Source organism: Schistocerca gregaria, chromosome 8 (assembly GCF_023897955.1).
Source record: "Schistocerca gregaria isolate iqSchGreg1 chromosome 8, iqSchGreg1.2, whole genome shotgun sequence".
In the NCBI taxonomy this organism is placed as follows: domain Eukaryota; kingdom Metazoa; phylum Arthropoda; class Insecta; order Orthoptera; family Acrididae; genus Schistocerca; species Schistocerca gregaria.
In genome coordinates, this window is record NC_064927.1 from 74,446,167 (window position 1) to 74,463,763 (window position 17,597).

Sequence of the window (17,597 nt, forward strand, 5' to 3'; positions counted from 1 at the left end):
TTACCAGCCAATCAGCTGGCGGCGTGGTAGAGAAAGCCGGCTCGCCATTGGTGTTACCTGGGCAATGGCGTCACGTTCCTCTGTGGTCAGCCAAACGTCAAAAGTCGCAACTAATTTTAAACGCACTATAGTACTTATTCCACTTTCCCATCTCCTGCTGGCTCTGAAAAAACAAAATGATTAATTTTGTACTTTTTTGTGTATTCTTTACCGTGGGGTGTTGGGTGTAGGCCAGTCAAAAATGTTTGAGGTGAAGCATCTTCATGCCCCGCACAGGACAGACGATTTGCAGGTACCCGTTCTCTTTCATAGTCCATACAGACCCAAGTACAATGGTGTTGGGCAAGTTGTTTCGTGCTGACTATGGTCCAATGGCCTGTATGCAACGATTTAAGAACCTCTTTTTGTAATGATCTGGTATGAGCACTCTGGACTGATATGAGCACTCTGGACTGATCTGATTCTGTGTGAAGAAAATTGACATCTTGCCGAGTTGAAAGACCGAACAAACGAATTTTGAATTGTTTTAATTGTTCGTGGTCAACCAGTGTATATGCACTGAACCAAAAGTTGCAAATCCGGCGCGCCGCTGTTTCCTGAACAGTTGTCCTGTACGTGATTGCAAACTCTTGTAGTGTCTCTGCGTCCTGAGCATCTACATAAAAACGTGAGTAGTCTCTCTAACCTCTCGAAAACTGGATCAGTTCTAACAGGTAATCATGTCAGTGTGTCAGCGTTTGAATGCTTCACCGTCGGATCGTAAGGAATCTCATACCGTAATAATTAGACAGAATGAGAGACCAGCGCTGTAGCTTTTGAGCTGTGCGCCATGGGACAGGGCGGGACGCCTAACGATGAGGTCAGGGGCTTGTGATCTGTCACGAGGTAAAAATTTGGCTCTACAACTACTAGAGAAAGTTGTTTGTGCTGAGTTCGATTGCCAAAGCCTTCTTTCTAATTGAGAAAAACTGTGTGTGTGTGTGTGTGTGTGTGTGTGTGTGTGTGTGTACGAATTCCTAAGGGACCAAACTACTGAGGTCATCGGTCCCTACACTTACACACTACTTAAACTAACTTGCGCTAAGAACAACACACACACCCATGCCCGAGGGAGGACTCGAACCTCCGGCGGGAAGGAGCCGCGCAATCCGTGACATGGCGCCTTAAACCGCACGGCCACTCCACGTGGCTGAGAAAAATTGCACTGTGTTTTAGTGAGCAATTTAGGGGCAAATTCTATTGGTCTGTCAGCACCTTTAATTGTATGGCACAAGAGCGCTCCTATTCCGTGTGTTGGCGCGTCAGAATTAGTGGTTTCGACGCGTCGAAATGTGTCATGCAGTTGTCACTGAACAAAGCGTCTTTCAGTCGTTTGAAAGCAGTAGCACACTGAACGTTCTCCCTACGAAGAAGATGCAGCAGAGCTGGAATGTGAGAGGCGTTCGGGATAAATGGTTCAAATGGCTCTGAGCACTATGGGACTCAACTGCTGAGGTCATCAGTCCCCTAGAACTTGGAACTACTTAAACCTAACTAACCTACGGACATCACAAACATCCATGCCCGAGGCAGGATTCGAACCTGCAACCGTAGCGGTTCCGGACTGAAGCGCCTAGAACCGCTCAGCCATCGTGGCCGGCCGTTCGGGATAAGCCAAATGTAATATGTTAGTCTTCCTAACACTGCCTGCAGTTTTTTGACATTACGAGCCTCTGCTAAGTCAGGAACAACTTTGAGATACGTCTGCGACAGATGAATTCCTTGAGCATTTGTCAATGAACACTTTTGTTTGTTACATTGGAGGTCTTGCAGAAGAAAGCACTTCAAATATCCTTCTGAGGTGTGACAAATGCTCTTATGGCGTACGCCCAGAAACTACAATTTCGTCCAAGTAGTCTGAACACGACCGCGGCTTCGCTGTCATCTGTTCTAAATAAGGATGAAATATTGCAGCTGCTAATGCACTGCCCAAAGGTAACCGCAAAAATTTGAACAACTCCTTGTACGCGTGTATCACAAAAACTTTTTGTTAATGTCCATCTCACAGTATCTGAAAATAGGCGTCCTACAAGGAAATTTTCGGAAACCCCGGTATTTACACAATGAAGTACAAAAGGAATACGTTAGAACTCTGGTTTCGACTGACCTTACCGAGCGATGTCACAGGAGTTCATCCATTCCAGTGTTGTTGGAGCAGCAATGATTATATCCTTCCCGTCTCCACTGATACACATCTTGCCACGTTCCTCTATAATGTGGTCAATGGTCTGCTCTGAAGGTTCACAATCACGCAGTGGAGTGTCCAGCAACATTCACACATCAAGGATTTAGTTCTTCCGTGTCCATATAGGATTCTGCTCTAAGTTCATGTCGTGGCAACAGATAGGAATCCACAACCGTCATAGGATTTACAGTTTTCTTGAAATATCCACATAAGCGTAACTTTCCACACGGTTTGATCAAACCGATCAATGGACCGACTGGGACATTCATTCGGGAGGACGACGGTTGAAACCCGCGTCCCGCCATCCTGATTTAGATTTTCCATGATTTTCCTAAATCGCTTCAGGCTGGGATGGTTCCTTTCAAAGGGCACGGACGACTTCCTTCCCCAATCCGATGGTCCCCTCCCTCAAATCAACCAACCCTACTTGCTGTTAGCAAGTGCTTGAACAAAACCTTTTGCCGCTTCCGTAATTCTTTTGCCGCTTCCTCTCCTATGGTTTGTGGAACAGGCCTGGCGCGAAAGAATTTTGGTTGCGCATTATCTTTCAAAGTCAAAGTAAATTGTTCACTAAACTCGTTACATAATTAGGCGCAAAAACATTCAGTGACAACACACTGTCTTGTGTCAGATCGAAGGCGACGAAGCCGAAAATGTTTGCCCTTCCTTTTGACTGAAGAGATGTTTTTGTGACGTTTTGTATGATGCCAGTGAGCTACACACGACGAGCACCGGAATGTCTTCTCCTTTATACGTCGAAAACACTGTTTGTCACTGAGACAGATTTGGACGGCCTTGCCAATCGCACAGAAGCTCCGGTGTCGAGCTGTATCAGCACTTCCTGATGTGAAAAGTTGAGTGACACAAACAATTTATTGGCCTGTGTGTGGACGGGAGATGAGCTTTGTGATTTTGACATTTATTTACACACTGACAGATTGTACTTTGACAGTGTTTGCACTATCAGGTTTTGACAAAACTATGTTTACGATCAAGGCTGAATCCTTACTAGAACAAAAGCCTGATCTTTGCTGCCTGACTTTTTGCAAGCATCCAGTCTGAATATGCCGCAGTTGTAGCATTGCTCGTTACGGGAATGGCGTGCCTGTCGTTTATGGGACCCGAGACAATGCGGACAGGTATGAGCACTACTGCCTTGTCTAGCGTGGAACTGGTGTTCCGCCACACGGACCCCTCTAGCCTGAGCTGGCTGTCGTCGCCTGGGCCGCTTTGGGCCGGACTGCGGGACGTGTACGCCACGCACTCGCTGTTCACACTGGCTACTTTCAAGTACAGACACGTGCGCGAGCTCAGATCCTTACAAGCACCATCTAAAGTGTCTTCAGCGTCTAACAGGTAACACTTGTTTCAAGGTAGGGTCTCCGTATTTCAAAATTTGGTCTCTAGTACGACTGCCTGACACATTTCGAGTTTTGGCGTAGCGTAGCATTTCATATGCAAAAGTGCTTGCCACACTCGCATTTCAATTTACACTGTTTTGTGAGGCCTCTCAACTCTGTTACCCACTATTTGTCCGATTCGGCTTTCTCCGAAGCGTGAAAGATTTAAACCAAGCACCCGCGACGTGGATCTGCTCCTCGAAATGTTCACCGAGAGCAGCCACTAGTTGGTTATATTCAATGTTTTCTGGCCGCGTCTCTGAAAACAGTGTACAACATAAACATCTAACCTTGTTGTTGTTGTGGTCTTCAGTCCAGAGACTGGTTTGATTCAGCTCTCCATGCCACTCTCTCCTGTGCAAGGTTCTTAATCTCCCAGTACCTACTGCAACCTACATCCTCCTGAATCTGTTTAGTGTATTCATCTCTTGGTCTCCCTCTCCGTTTTTTACCCACCATGCTGCCCTCCAATACTAAATTGGTGATCTCCTCATGCCTCAGAATATGCCCTACCAACCGATCCCTTCTTCTAGTCAAGTTGTGCCACAAATTTCTCTTCTCTCCAATTGTATTCAATACCTCCTAATTAGTTATGTGATCTACCCATCTAATCTTCAGCATTCTTCTGTAGCACCACATTTCGACAGCCTCTATTCTCTTCTTGTCTAAACTATTTATCGTCCATGTTTCACTTCCGGTACAGGCCTTTCTGGATACATAAAATGTTCGACTGCTGCCCTGGCCAGCACATTCCCCAGCTCTCTCACCAACTGAATGCGCGTGATCAATGTGTAACCTCCCCCTCACTTATCGACCTTAATGACAGTGAAAAATTAAACCACGTGTACCTAATGGAAATTTGGGAAATCAATCGTCACCAAAGTTAATCTGTCGGTAAAGAGGGAGGAAAGGGTTACATCTAAATGAAAGGAAAAATGAAATGAAATTGGTGGAAACTAATTTTGAAAAAGGGGGAAAGTTAATGAAGAAAGTAAATGTGCGGTCGTTACGTTAATTAGATATTTGAGATTTGGGGACAATTACGGTCGCCAGTCCTATGGACAACTACTATAACAACTGAAAAAGAAACGTTAATGCACATACAATTAGCACTGAAAGCGTGGCAACTGAAGGTTGACACATGTTGTGTGAAAACTGAATGTTTGTCAGAAGTCATAGATTTTGCTACACTCTGACTTAATTAAGCAAAAGAATTAATAAAACCGGAAAATTGAAAGTTAATTTAGAGACTGAAATTAATAGTGAACTTTGTTTCTGAAGCACTACGAAATAAAATAAAATAAGGTTAGTCTTGGGCTACCTCAACAACCATCTCAAAAGTTACTTGAATCTACCCAATTTAGAAATAAGAGATTTAATTTTGAGTTTGAATTAAATGATTTTGAACAATTAACAATAGTAAAATTTAGTACATACCAAGCTGCAGTCACATGTAAACCAACATATGGTAACAAAACTCGCACTCTTACTTTGTGCTTGTGTAACCTAAATATTGTTGTAGCTAGCTATGAATACTTTAACTGAACTTTGAAATTAAAGCAGTGAAATAGAATTATATTACTTTAATGCTGGCGTTTGACTATCAACTACACACAGGTTCATTACGGAAAAGGAAGCGACCCTGCTTGGTAATGCAATTGGGACAATGAGCAACAAAGGTTCATGCTAAGTTGCTGTATTTTAGCGATGCAAATGGAACAATTTGAAAAGCTGAGGTCTGGCATAAAGTTCTAATACTTTAAGTGCTTTCAGTCTCCCTTATTGGTTGATTGAAGGTTTGAAGTCGTCGAACGAGGAGGTGCGACAATCACTTATTGTCGGCGCTCGCTGTTGCAGAAGCTTCTTCTCGACACGGTCACCAGGCGAAACGAGCTCTTGATGTGTGCCAGCAAATGCTTCCCGTCCGCGACACCGTGCCAGAAACTATCATAGCAAGTCGAGCGCAATTACATGCTGCCCAACCCCGAAAGCGCGGCAACTCGCGGGAGCGTCAAACAACACACGTGCTCCACCGCCCTACTCCAGTCAGACTCCGCTCTGCCCGCGCTGCACTCGGCAGAGTTAACACTACCAGAGATCCTAAACACTTTGGTTCTCCACACGACCTATCGATGTAGCATAGTTTTCCCTAGGCAAGACCCAGCGTAAACATACAAATAATATTTACAAAACAAACCAATTCTACATCAACATAAATGCATTTAAAAGAATTAAGACACAGAAATGTCATATCTTCGGGTAACAAAATAAGGAAAAAATTTATAGTACAATAGATGGAAATAGGAGGATATGCATTTCTGGCGTTACAAATGGTGGCCGAACAACTGGCTCGTCACAACACGCCAGTCACTTCTCTTGATGAACTGTGGTATCGTGTTGAAGCTGGATGGGCAGCTGTACCTGTACACGCCATCCAAGCTCTGTTTGACTCAATGTCCAGACGTATCAAGGCCGTTATTACTGGCAGAGGTGGTTGTTCTGGGTACTGATTTCTCAGGATCTATGCACCCAAACTGTGTGAAAATGTAATCACATGTCAGTTCTAGTGTAGTATATTTGCCCAATGAATACTCGTTTATCATCTGCATTTCTTGTTGGTGTAACAATTTTAATGGCTAGTAGTGTAGGTACATATAATGAAAATAGTAGATTTTAACGTATTATCCAAGAGCATAAGCTATATATCTATTGCAAACATGTACGTGTGAGTGAACGCTGCGAGGCAGGTGACACTGAGGCAGAATGTGTGTGACAAACAGCTTAATGCTAGGTCGTGCAGCGGTGGGCAGTCGTGGCTCGGGGGTAGCAGGAGTAGCGATCCAGGGTCTGTGTCTGTTGCGATGCTCCGGAGTGGGCAGTCGCCTAGCATTAAATGTTCAGTGTAGGAATTGCAGTGTTGTGATTTATGTGAGACAAAATTGTGAAATTTTGGAGAAAGATCTTTCTACATATTCTTACATCGATCTACAATAAGGTAATCAAAACTCATGTCTTTATGCGCTTTTGCTGTAGAACGAATTTGAATCAGGCCAGCTTTGTATGTAACCCCAAGTTTTTTTTTGTATTTTTTTGTAAAGATCAGTTTTTTGCGTAATTTAACTTTTATGATATGGCTTAACAACTGCAAGTCAGTTTTACAATATAGTAACATTTTCAAATAAGATACTACTTTCCCCTCAGTCATGTTCCACCTACCAATTCCAAGCCGTTTTCACTGGTATTTATATTATTTAATGTGTCTCATCCAAATATGCTGCATTTTGGCTTTTTCAAAAAATGGTTCAAATGGCTCTGAGCACTATAGGACTTAACAGCTATGGTCATCAGTCCCCTAGAACTAAGAACTACTTAAACCTAACTAATCTAAGGACATCACACAACACTCAGTCATCACGAGGCAGAGAAAATCCCTTACCCTGGGCTTTTTCAACTGTAGTTAGTTTAGTAGCGCTGCGAGCGGGACAATGCATTATCCAAGGCGGCACCTGTAGGAGATAAGAAATGTATTTCACACAGTTCACGGAATTTCAAGGGACCACTTTTGTCCTTATTCAGATTTACAGGGCCGTAATAATATCCAGTAGATGTGAATGTACTGGCCTCTTATTTGTCATTATCGCACACAGGTTTTAGTAAGTTTGCGTTTACTGGTATTGCTTTCTTGCTAGTACACAGGTTGTTTAAAACAGGGTCAAGCAAATATACTGATAGACGTTATCAGATACCCAGCACACCACTTGATACAACTGTTCCTTGTTAGACATAAACATCACACCTCACTTAACACATAAATGTTAGTTTAGACATAAAGGTTACAATGTTCGAATGCTAATGGAACATTTTGTCAGAAACCTGTCCTCTGCAGGCTGCATCTCTCTGCCTGAAGGCTTCTGAATGCTAAGCGAAACTTGAAATACATAAAGAGGCTCCTCAGAAACAAATGATAAAGCAACGGCTCCGTGAACGAGTCGTCGAATTTTGAAAGAAAAGTGACTTTTCTAATTATTACAGAGTAACGCCGAATGTGGAAAAACGAACCAAAACTTCAGGAGCTTTCGTGCGGCATACACTGTGTCGCTACGAAACGGAGACAATGGGCGGGCTCTTTCTGTTGTGCCACCTGTTGCAGTGAACATTCATCAGGGAACCTGTGAAAGCGAAAGGCCAGCCGCCCGCCACAGCTTCCAGGGCTTTCTGTGGCGCCTCTGTAAGCGGAACGGTTGCAGTATTTTCGCAAGTGAAGCAGAATTCTGCGAAAGACTCTCAAAAGTTGGATGCTGCTGGCCATTCCATCGTAAGCAGCTTTCAGGTTTCTGGAACGGCATTTACTGTCCGGAGCAGACGGTATGCATCTGCTGTAGTAATTAAAACTTTGGTATTATGCCGGCCGTAGGACTTCTGCATCAGAGTGGAAAATACTGTATAGCGAGTTATTTATGAAAACTGGTAGTCTTAGAAGTAATTATTGAGCCAAAAACTATAAAAGTAATAAAGAAAAGTCGCCAGACAATGCCACCTCTCGTTCATCTTTGCTAACTGAATACGGTTCACAAAAAAGGAATTCTTTTGACAGACGTACGTTTATTTGAGTACGTCTTAGATTAGAGTCCATACTGCCATCTGGGTACAATGTTTTATCATTCTTATATGCCATCTTTGTCATATTCTACTTGGACTAATGCCTACAGAAAGTGATATATGGGGTACCATTTAGTCTGTGTTTTATTTAATCCTAACTTTCTCTTTATGATCAGCAGTCTCTATTTCATGAACTATCCGTGTCTTGCATGAAAATCATTCTGTTAATTCGGCAGTGGGCTAAGGAGAATTTTAATTTTATGCTCTCTCCCACGTTTAGAAACGGAGGGCTGAACCATTGGGAAGCACAGGACATTAGCAAGGGTGGGGGTGGATGTGAGGGTGGGGGAACAATGGCAGAAGAAGGAGAGAAATGGTGGCAGATGATCCCAGAGTTCTATGTTTTGGCGTACGTGACTCTGAGCGCGTAGGTGGAACGATGTTCCCCGCCTAATTCGTGGGCGCGTGCTTCCATTGGTTGCTGGAGGTTTGCGTTAGAAGCTTCGACTTCTTTGTACAAAAAATGGACGAACAAGGGATCCGTAATCAGTGCTTTTTTGACCCGAACCGATTGGACCGTTGTGTTGAGCTCAGAAGCTAGACCCGTGATCGACAGGAAGGAGCGCCAAAAGAGCGTTCTCTTTGGGGTGTTGCGGAGCGAACAAGAGGTAGAAGAAGACTGGGCGAGATACGGTCTGGATGCGTTGGAGATGCTGTCAGCCAGTGGGAACGCGCTGTGCAGCTCGACCACGAGGCAATGACGGTGAGACGCGGTGCAGTTGCTTGCTGGCGTTCTCCCAGCAATGTCTCGATCATCGTCACAGTTCTTTGTACCAAAATCTTCCCGAATTTCTGAGATTTTTGCCACGAGTGGCGTACGCTAAATTCTTTGCACCGCTCTGTTTCAGCTTTGCCAGTATGTTCGTTCTCTTCCTTCAACAACTATACCCCAAATCCAGTTTTCTCTCGCTCCGCTCTCGTCCCGTACACATTGGTTAAGGAAATTCTAAGTTTGTCAGCCCCGCAAATCTCTGCGAATGAGTAATAGCCACTTTTTCTCTTCTTCCTTGCCCTCAGCGACGTTCACATCTGCTGCAGTATGTTGGGTCAAGCACAAGCTGATAACATCCTTTCACTTGTTCCCATGGAGATGCTGATCATTTTGTCTGTTCAATTATTTCCAAGACTTCATTTCGTTGTGGACACTAGCATTCAAGAACATTGCTTGTTGCGCACTTAAAATTTCTTTCGTGTAAAACCAACTCTTAATAAATCAAAAGGTTTGAAGGCAATCTTTTACTTCGAGCCCTTCAGGTTATTTTCAGATGCATCAGGCAATAGAGTCAGATGTATGCGAGATACGTCCGAACATCGTGCTTGTCTCCATAAGGCCACACTGAGCTGCTTGTTTCCACTGTGCTACCTTAAACAAATACTTTTACTTGTTTTCAATGTAGAAATTTTTCCCACTATAATTAACCACTATATGGCCATCGTACTTAATGTGGAACGACACCATCAGCAGTGGATGTATTAAAAGAATAATGGGAATCAGTGATTAAGGGATTACTGACACATTTTGCCTATTTTCAGCTACAAATACAGATTAAGATCACTAGCATCAGATCACTCATGCTACGAAACAATAAAATTACAGCAGGCACCTCATAGTTTGTTTTTTTCTAACATATGGTGTGGGCGTCATGTTTTGGACGACAGGATAGTGCTGGGAGGATTTAGTTGATATTACCCAATGAATTACCTCTCCAGTGACCTCGCCCTTTGTCATTGCCTACACCACAGCATTCTTTCATATCATGCCCAACAATCAACAAAGCATCGTTTCTTCTATAACTGACTTCCCAGCGCTTCTAATTAATATTGAACAACTTGTTGTGGTCGTTGTCTTGAGTCGGTTTGACGCGCCCCGGCACACCAGCCTGGCCTGTCCCCAACTCCTGGTCCCACATCTGCCTCGTTCTGCTTTCTGTGCCATCTCTTGCTCTACCTCTACACCGTGTACAAACTCTGGGGATACGGAACGAAAAAGGTCTAATGAACTTATTTCCGGAAGTGTATGGTTTCCATGCTAGAGACCATTTATTCAATCATACTTTGGTCATGGAAGTCACAGTATGCATGTTTTCCTCCTAGAGGACCATACCCTAGCATCCCCTCATCCCATTGTAACTGGTAATGTTATGTCCGAGCCACATCTCTTGCTGAATCACGTTATAGTGAATGTGATACAGCGTTGTACACAACGGTTCCCCAGTAGGATAGAGAACATGGCCGGCATGGTGTTTACTTACGGAAAGGCAAATGACAACGGGTGGCGAGCACCAAGGGTGTGTCAGGAGACCAACAACAACTATTGCAGTCAATGTTTGCAACAGGGGTTGGCTGTTTGTCTGAGACAGGGTCTTTCCAGGAAGTAGGAAATCGTGAAGGACGTACCCCAAATCCTCGGACACCAGACTTGGAGGTAAATGTGATTAACACCGTGGAAGGCGACCGCCGCGTCAGTACCCCGGAAGACCGTGTGAAGTATTCTTCATGACAATTGTTACTGTCCTTGTCACTTACAGCATGTCCAGGGCTTACTAGCGAGAGAATTTCCACATCGGGGGCAGTTTTGTCACTGGTTTCTTCAGCAGGCAACCACGATTCTCGGATCTGTGTCATCCATCCTGTTCACAGATGAGGCCGCTTTTCGCGAAGTGCTCTTTTAAACTTTCAAAACAGTCATCAGTGGGATATTATACACATCCCCACGGTACGGTGACAGCGAATCATCAGCTTCGGGGCAGCCGGAATGTATGGCATGGGATAATTGGCGACAGTCTTCCTTTCACGATGCCTAACAGGCCGGAACTATAGGCGTTTCTTGCGAGTGACTTTGTGCCGGAAGAAGTGCCGCTGTTGATTCGAAGGGTGAAGTGGCTGCTACATGATGGTGCTCCAGCCCACTTCGCCATTTACGCCAGGACGCATCTCAGTCGTGTCTCTCCTGGTCGATGGATCGGATGAGGGAGGTCCAGTTGCGTCGCCTGCTTGTCCACCGAAACCCAACCCGCGCGATTTCTGGTTATGCGGCCACCTCAAAAGTATTCCAGTCGTAGAGGCTCTGGGCAGTGTATTCGTGCCACCTTTGTTCAGATGCATCCTAGCCGAAGTGAACGTGTGGCACAGAAAACACTGCGGCTCGTAGACGCATGCGTTGAGACAAATGGAAACCATTTTCAACACTGCGGCTGCATGGTACACTGCGTATTAGACAGAAGTCTCTGTAACAACGTATGACTGAATAAATGGTCTGTAGCATGGAAACCATGCATTCCTAGATATAAGTCCATTAGACCTTTTTTCTTGCATTTTGTCTCATCGATCAATCCCTAGAGTTTGTACACTGTGGAAAAATCACCCTCTATAAACTCTACCCCTTACACTTCATCACACCGACGATTTGTCGTTGCCTTAGGATGTGTCCTGTCAACCGACTCCTTCTTTTAGTGAAGTTGAGCCATGAAACTTCTTCAACAAATCGATTCATTACCTGCTCGTTAGTTATCCCATGTACCCTCCTAATCTTCTTCATTCTACTGTAGTACCACATTTCAAAGGTTCTATTCTCTTATCGGCTGTACTGTTACCATCCATGTTTCAATTCTGCGCATGGATTCACTCCAGATAAATACATTTACAAAACATTTAAATTTATAAAATTAGACCGAATATTCCGTGGCGCTTGGCAGAATATCATAATAGGAAAATTGATAAAATTACACCACTTCTCTACGTTGGCCAGTCAGTAATTACAAAAATTGGTGTATCATCTCATATGTTAAAGTTTCAGAACTAGAAACCTGTATGTTATAATATGAAAAGCACATCAAAACGTTTACTGCAGACGTTGTACAGAGTATATGAAATGTGTTCACAGTTGCGAGTATGGGTACGTGTCAGATGTATCGTGCTTTACAATTTGTGCCGGACCTGGACTGGAACTCGACTTCTCACTTATCGCGAGCAGCCGCCTTAACATTCTGCTTCCGAGCAAAGGTCGCGACTGCCCCCTTCCGAAGCAACACTACATCATAATTCGGAATAACACAGGCAGTGCAATGTCGTACTTGTGCAGAGTGGCGTGTACAACATCACATCGAAGCACTGTGTAGAAGTTTTTATTGGCCAGTCAGCGCAGCTATTTGGTTATCTGAAAATGAGAGAAGCCGCAGACTAAGAAAGAAAGATACAACCTTTGCCGATCCTCCTTTAACAGAAACCCATTCTTATTATGTAGAATGTCAAGTTTACTTTCTGTTAAGAAAAGCAGAAAGCGAACCGTACTGGAAATCATATATGACATACTATGCCAGGTTGGTATTAAATGACGAATTCAAGTTTTTCATGGTGTTCTTAAAGTTTTGGAAACGTGAAAATTGGGTGAGCCAAGTCGGGACTGTATGTAGGACAGTGAACCCAAGGTGTTGGGTTTATGCAGATTTCACAGCGAGTGTGGTCTTGCATTGTCATGCTGAAGGAGGGGTGGTCTTTTGGAATTCGTGGTTTCAGTTATACACACACTAAAAAAATGTTTTGCATCAGCCCGGTTTCCAGAACTCCTGAAGATAGACGTTGACTGTGGATATTGTATCACAGACACAATCCCTTTTACTGTTCAGAGATTTCACTAAACCCGCCCAAGAACCATGCATGCGCAGCGCCTGTTAGACGGAGGGCGTCCGACAGCTAATCAGCTCCAGTCGTTCCACCAAGAAAGAACTACACAGCTCGTGTTGTCTGTAGTTCAGCCACGCCTAGACGGTCAATATTCGATCGCGACCGCGTTGTTACTTTGTGCCCATAAGAGCTCTCGACAAGGGAAGTGTCCAGGCGTCTCGGAATGAACCCAAGAGATATTTTTCGGACATGGAGGAGACACAAAGAGACACAAACTGTCATTGATATACCTCGCTACCCAAGGGCTACTACTGTAGTGGATTAGCGCTACCTAGGGATTACGGCTCGGAGGAACCCTGATAGCAACGCCACCACCTTCAATAATACTTTTCGTGCAGTCACAGGACGTCGTGTTACCACTCAAACTGTGCGCAATAGGCTGCATGATGCGGAACTTCACTCCCGATGTCCATGGCGAGGTCCGTCTTTGCCACGACGACACCATGCAGCGGTGCAGATGGGCATTCGTCTTAATGGAGGACAATTGGCGCCCCCCATTGTGATTGACTTCCTTTAGGATAATGACATCGCTCGACTAGAGTGGCTAGCATATTCTCTACACATGAACCTTATCTAACATTTGTGGGATAGATTGAAAAGGGCAGTTTATGGATGACGTGACCCACCAACCACTCTGAGTTATCTACGCCGAATAGCTATTGAGGAGTGGGACAATCTGGACCGACAGTGCCTTGATGAACTTGTGGATAGTATACCAGGAAGAATATATGCATGCGTCAATGCAAGAGGACGTGCTACTGGGTATTAGAAGTACCGGTGTGTATATCAGTCTGGACCACCACCTCTGAAGGTCTCGCTGTATGGTGGTGCAGCAAGTAATGTGTGGTTTTCATGAGCAATAAAAAAGGCGGAAATGATGTTTATGTTGATCTCTATTCCAATTTTCTGTACAGGTCCCGGAACTCTCACAACCGAGGTGATGCAAAACTTGCTTTGATGTGAAACTTCCTGGCAGATTAAAACTGTGTGCCCGACCGAGACTCGAACTCGGGACCTTTGCCTTTCGCGGGCAAGTTCTCAGTTGGTAGAGCACTTGCCCGCGAAAGGCAAAGGTCCCGGGTTCGAGTCTCGGTCGGGCACACAGTATTAATCTGCCAGGAAGTTTCATATCAGCGCACACTCCGCTGCAGAGTGAAAATCTCATTCTGGAAACATCCCGCAGGCTGTGGCTAAGCCATGTCTCCGCTATATCCTTTCTTTCAGGAGTGCTAGTTCTGCAAATTTCGCAGAAGAGCTTCTGTAAAGTTTGGAAGGTAGGAGACGAGATACTGGCAGAAGTAAAGCTGTGAGTACCAGGCGTGAGTCGTGCTTCGGTGGCTCAGTTGGTAGAGCACTTGCCCGCGAAAGGCAAAGGTCCCGAGTTCGAGTCTCGGTCGGGCACACAGTTTTAATCTGCCAGGAAGTTTCGTATCAGCGCACACTCCGCTGCAGAGTGAAAATCTCATTCTTGCTTTGATGTGTGTATTAGGGCCTCGCAGTACCGCGCAGAGTGTATGGTGGTGGCTTCACGTGTGAGTTGAAAATGCAACACTCTTTGCACATCCGAGAACACTGTGAAAATGACTTTGCCTGCTGATGTTCTGTGGTGTCGGTTGTGGTAGGAGCATACCCCTTGGATGAAAAAAACTCAATTCTGCTGGCCACAGAATGAGGCACAACCCCAAATGATCATGTGAATTAATTCAAAACAAGGATACTATATGCACAAAGAAAAATTTCTTATTTAAAAGAAAATAAGGGGTGGTCCAATGAAACATGAAACATTCATACATATATTACGTATATTAATAAGAGGACTCTATAACAGGCCGGCCGCTGTGACCGTGCGGTTCTAGGCGCTTCAGTCTGGAACAGCGTGACCACAATGCTCGAAGGTTCGAATCCTGCCTCGTACATGAATGTGTGTGATGGCCTTAGGTTATTTAGGTTTAAGTAGTTCTAAGTTCTAGGGGACTGATGACCACAGATGTTAAGTCCCATAGTGCTCAGAGCCATTTGAACCATTTTTTTTACACTATAACAAATAGATTTATTGACTTTGAACTGATGTCTTAAGAAGAACCATTAATAATTGCACTAGTGATACAACTCAAAGTATGATCTTCACACAGATGGTAGTAGGAGGGAAAGGGCGGCATCAGCGGAATTTTGTTGGTGCAGCTTGCCAACATCAGGGGCAAGTATGCACTCAGGGGCAAACCTATTATTCTCTTTTGAATGACAGATTATAACACCCTGCGATAATCCTTCCTTTTGGTTCTCAGGTCCTTAACCTATTGTTCCCCCACACTTCCCCCTCTCCCCCTCCCAATCCCTCATGAAACCTCCAACCCCCGACCCCCTAACTGATACAGGACACTTGCAGGAGTGAGTTATTCGAACAGCCCACTCTCACTCTATCAATTTCATTCGCTACTTAATTAAACTGAACAATTAATTAATCCCTCCACCTCTGGTAAGCCTCAACCATCATCTCCCCTTTCCCCTTATTTCCCCTTACACTAACTCGAAATTAGCGGCTCTGTGGTGGAGAGGAAGAATATCATGACAGGAAAGTCAATTACATAGCAGAGGGTATATTGTATATTTATAAAAAAATTCTTTTTGAGGGAGTTGGATTGCTCTTGCTCATCGTTCTCTGCTGCTTGGGAAAATGCATGTATTGCAAGAAGTAATCAAATCTATCGCTTTTTTTCAAAATTTTGATCGCGTAATGCATACCATCATGAAACACCCGTCACATGTAATTATGCTGTTAAAAATCGTTCGATCGCAAAGCACACGCTGTTCACTGGACCACACAGAACACCACCTGCACAGGCTGCAGGGCCATGGCACACCGGCGAGAGCCTGGGATGTGGCAGAGCCACTTACAGGTGTCCCCACGACTGACCGACTGGCATTTCCCGTCGAAACACGGGCTCTTTACCTGTCTCTCCTCGTGTCTTGCCAGGCCCACACGCACCATCGGTCGGGCTCAGGCCACACTGCAAACAAAGCACTATTTAACCTGTGGAATATCGATGCATGCGAGAACTCCCTCCTTCCAAGCCGACTGCCTCTCTGAGAATCGATTTCGCCGTGGACTCTAAACAACCCCGGCCCTCCTTGTGTACTTTCTCGTGGTGCATCTCACGAACTGCTTCGGGAATTATTATATCCTTGTTGCAGAATATCGTCACATACTCACATAAAAAAAAGTATTTGGACCGCCTCGTTTACGAGAGTCCTGGAACCTGTTCAGAAAATTGGAACAGAGATCAACATCAATGTAATTTCCACTCTTTTTATTGCTCATGAAAACCACTCATTGCATGCTGTACCGCCATACAGCGAGACCTTCAGAGGTGGTGATCCTGATTGCTGTACACACTGGTACATCTAATACCCAGCAGCACGTCATCTTGCATTGATGCATGCCTGTATTCGTCGTGGCATACTATCTATATGTTCATCAAGGCACTGTCGATCCAGATTGTCCCACTCCTCAATGGCGATTCGGTGTAGATGTCTCAGAGTGGTTGGTGGGTCATGTCGTCCATAAACAGCCCTATTCAATGTATCCCAGGCATGTTCGATAGACTCCATGTCTCGAGAACGAGCGCTGTCGTTATCCTGAAGGAAATCATTCACAGCATGTGCACGATGGGGACGCGAATTGTGTCCATGAAGACGAATGCCTCGCCATTATGCTGCCGATATGGTTATAGTATCTGTCGGAGGATGGGATTCACGTATCGGACAGTCTTTACGGCGCCTTCCATGGCCACCAGCGGCGTACGTCGGCCCCACGTAAAGGCACCCCAAAAGAGTTGGGAACCTACACATTGCTGCGCTCGCTAGACATCCTGTCTAAGGCCTTCAGCCTAACCAGGTTGTTTCCAAACACGTCTCCGACTGTTGTCGGGTTGAAGACATATGCGACACTCATCTCTGAAGAGAACGTGATGCTAATTCTGAGCGGTCCATTCGGCATGTTGTTGGACCCATCTGTACCGCGCTGCATGGTGTCGTAGTTACACAGATGAACCTCGTCATGGATGTCGGGAGTGAAGTTGCGCACCATGCAGCACATTGCGTACAGTTTGAGTCACAACAGGACGTCGTGTGGCTGCACGAAAAGCATTATTCAACTTATTGCGTTGCTGTCACGTTTCCTCCGAGCCATAATCCGTAGGTAGCGGTCATCCACTGCAGTAGTAGCCCTTTGGCGGTCTGAGCGAAGCATGTCATCGGCAGTTCCTGTGTATCTCCTCAATGTCCGAAAAACATCGCCTGGGTTTCACCCCGAGACGCCTGAACACTCCCCTTGTTGATAGCCCTTCATGGCAAAAGTTAACAATGCGGACGCCCTCTAACCGCGGTATTGACAGTCTAGGCATGGTTGAACTACAGACAACACGAGTCGTGTAGCTTCTTCCTGGTGGAATGACTGGAAGTGATCGGCTGCCGGACCCCCTCCGTGTAATAGTCTGCTCATGCATGGTTGTTTACATATTTGGGTGGGTTTTATTGACATCTCTGAACAGTCAAACGGACTGTGGCTGTGACACAATATCCACATGAACGCCTGTCTTCAGGAGTTCTGGGAACCGGGGAGAAGCAAAACT

At 45.0% G+C, this 17,597-nt stretch overlaps 1 non-coding gene across 1 annotated transcript; it reads left to right on the forward strand.

Annotated features, from left to right (window-relative positions):
• Positions 1 to 14,293: 14,293 nt before the first annotated feature.
• Positions 14,294 to 14,368, forward strand: Trnas-cga (transfer RNA serine (anticodon CGA)). Its single transcript has one exon. It is a non-coding gene; the product is annotated as a tRNA-Ser (tRNA).
• Positions 14,369 to 17,597: the final 3,229 nt, after the last annotated feature.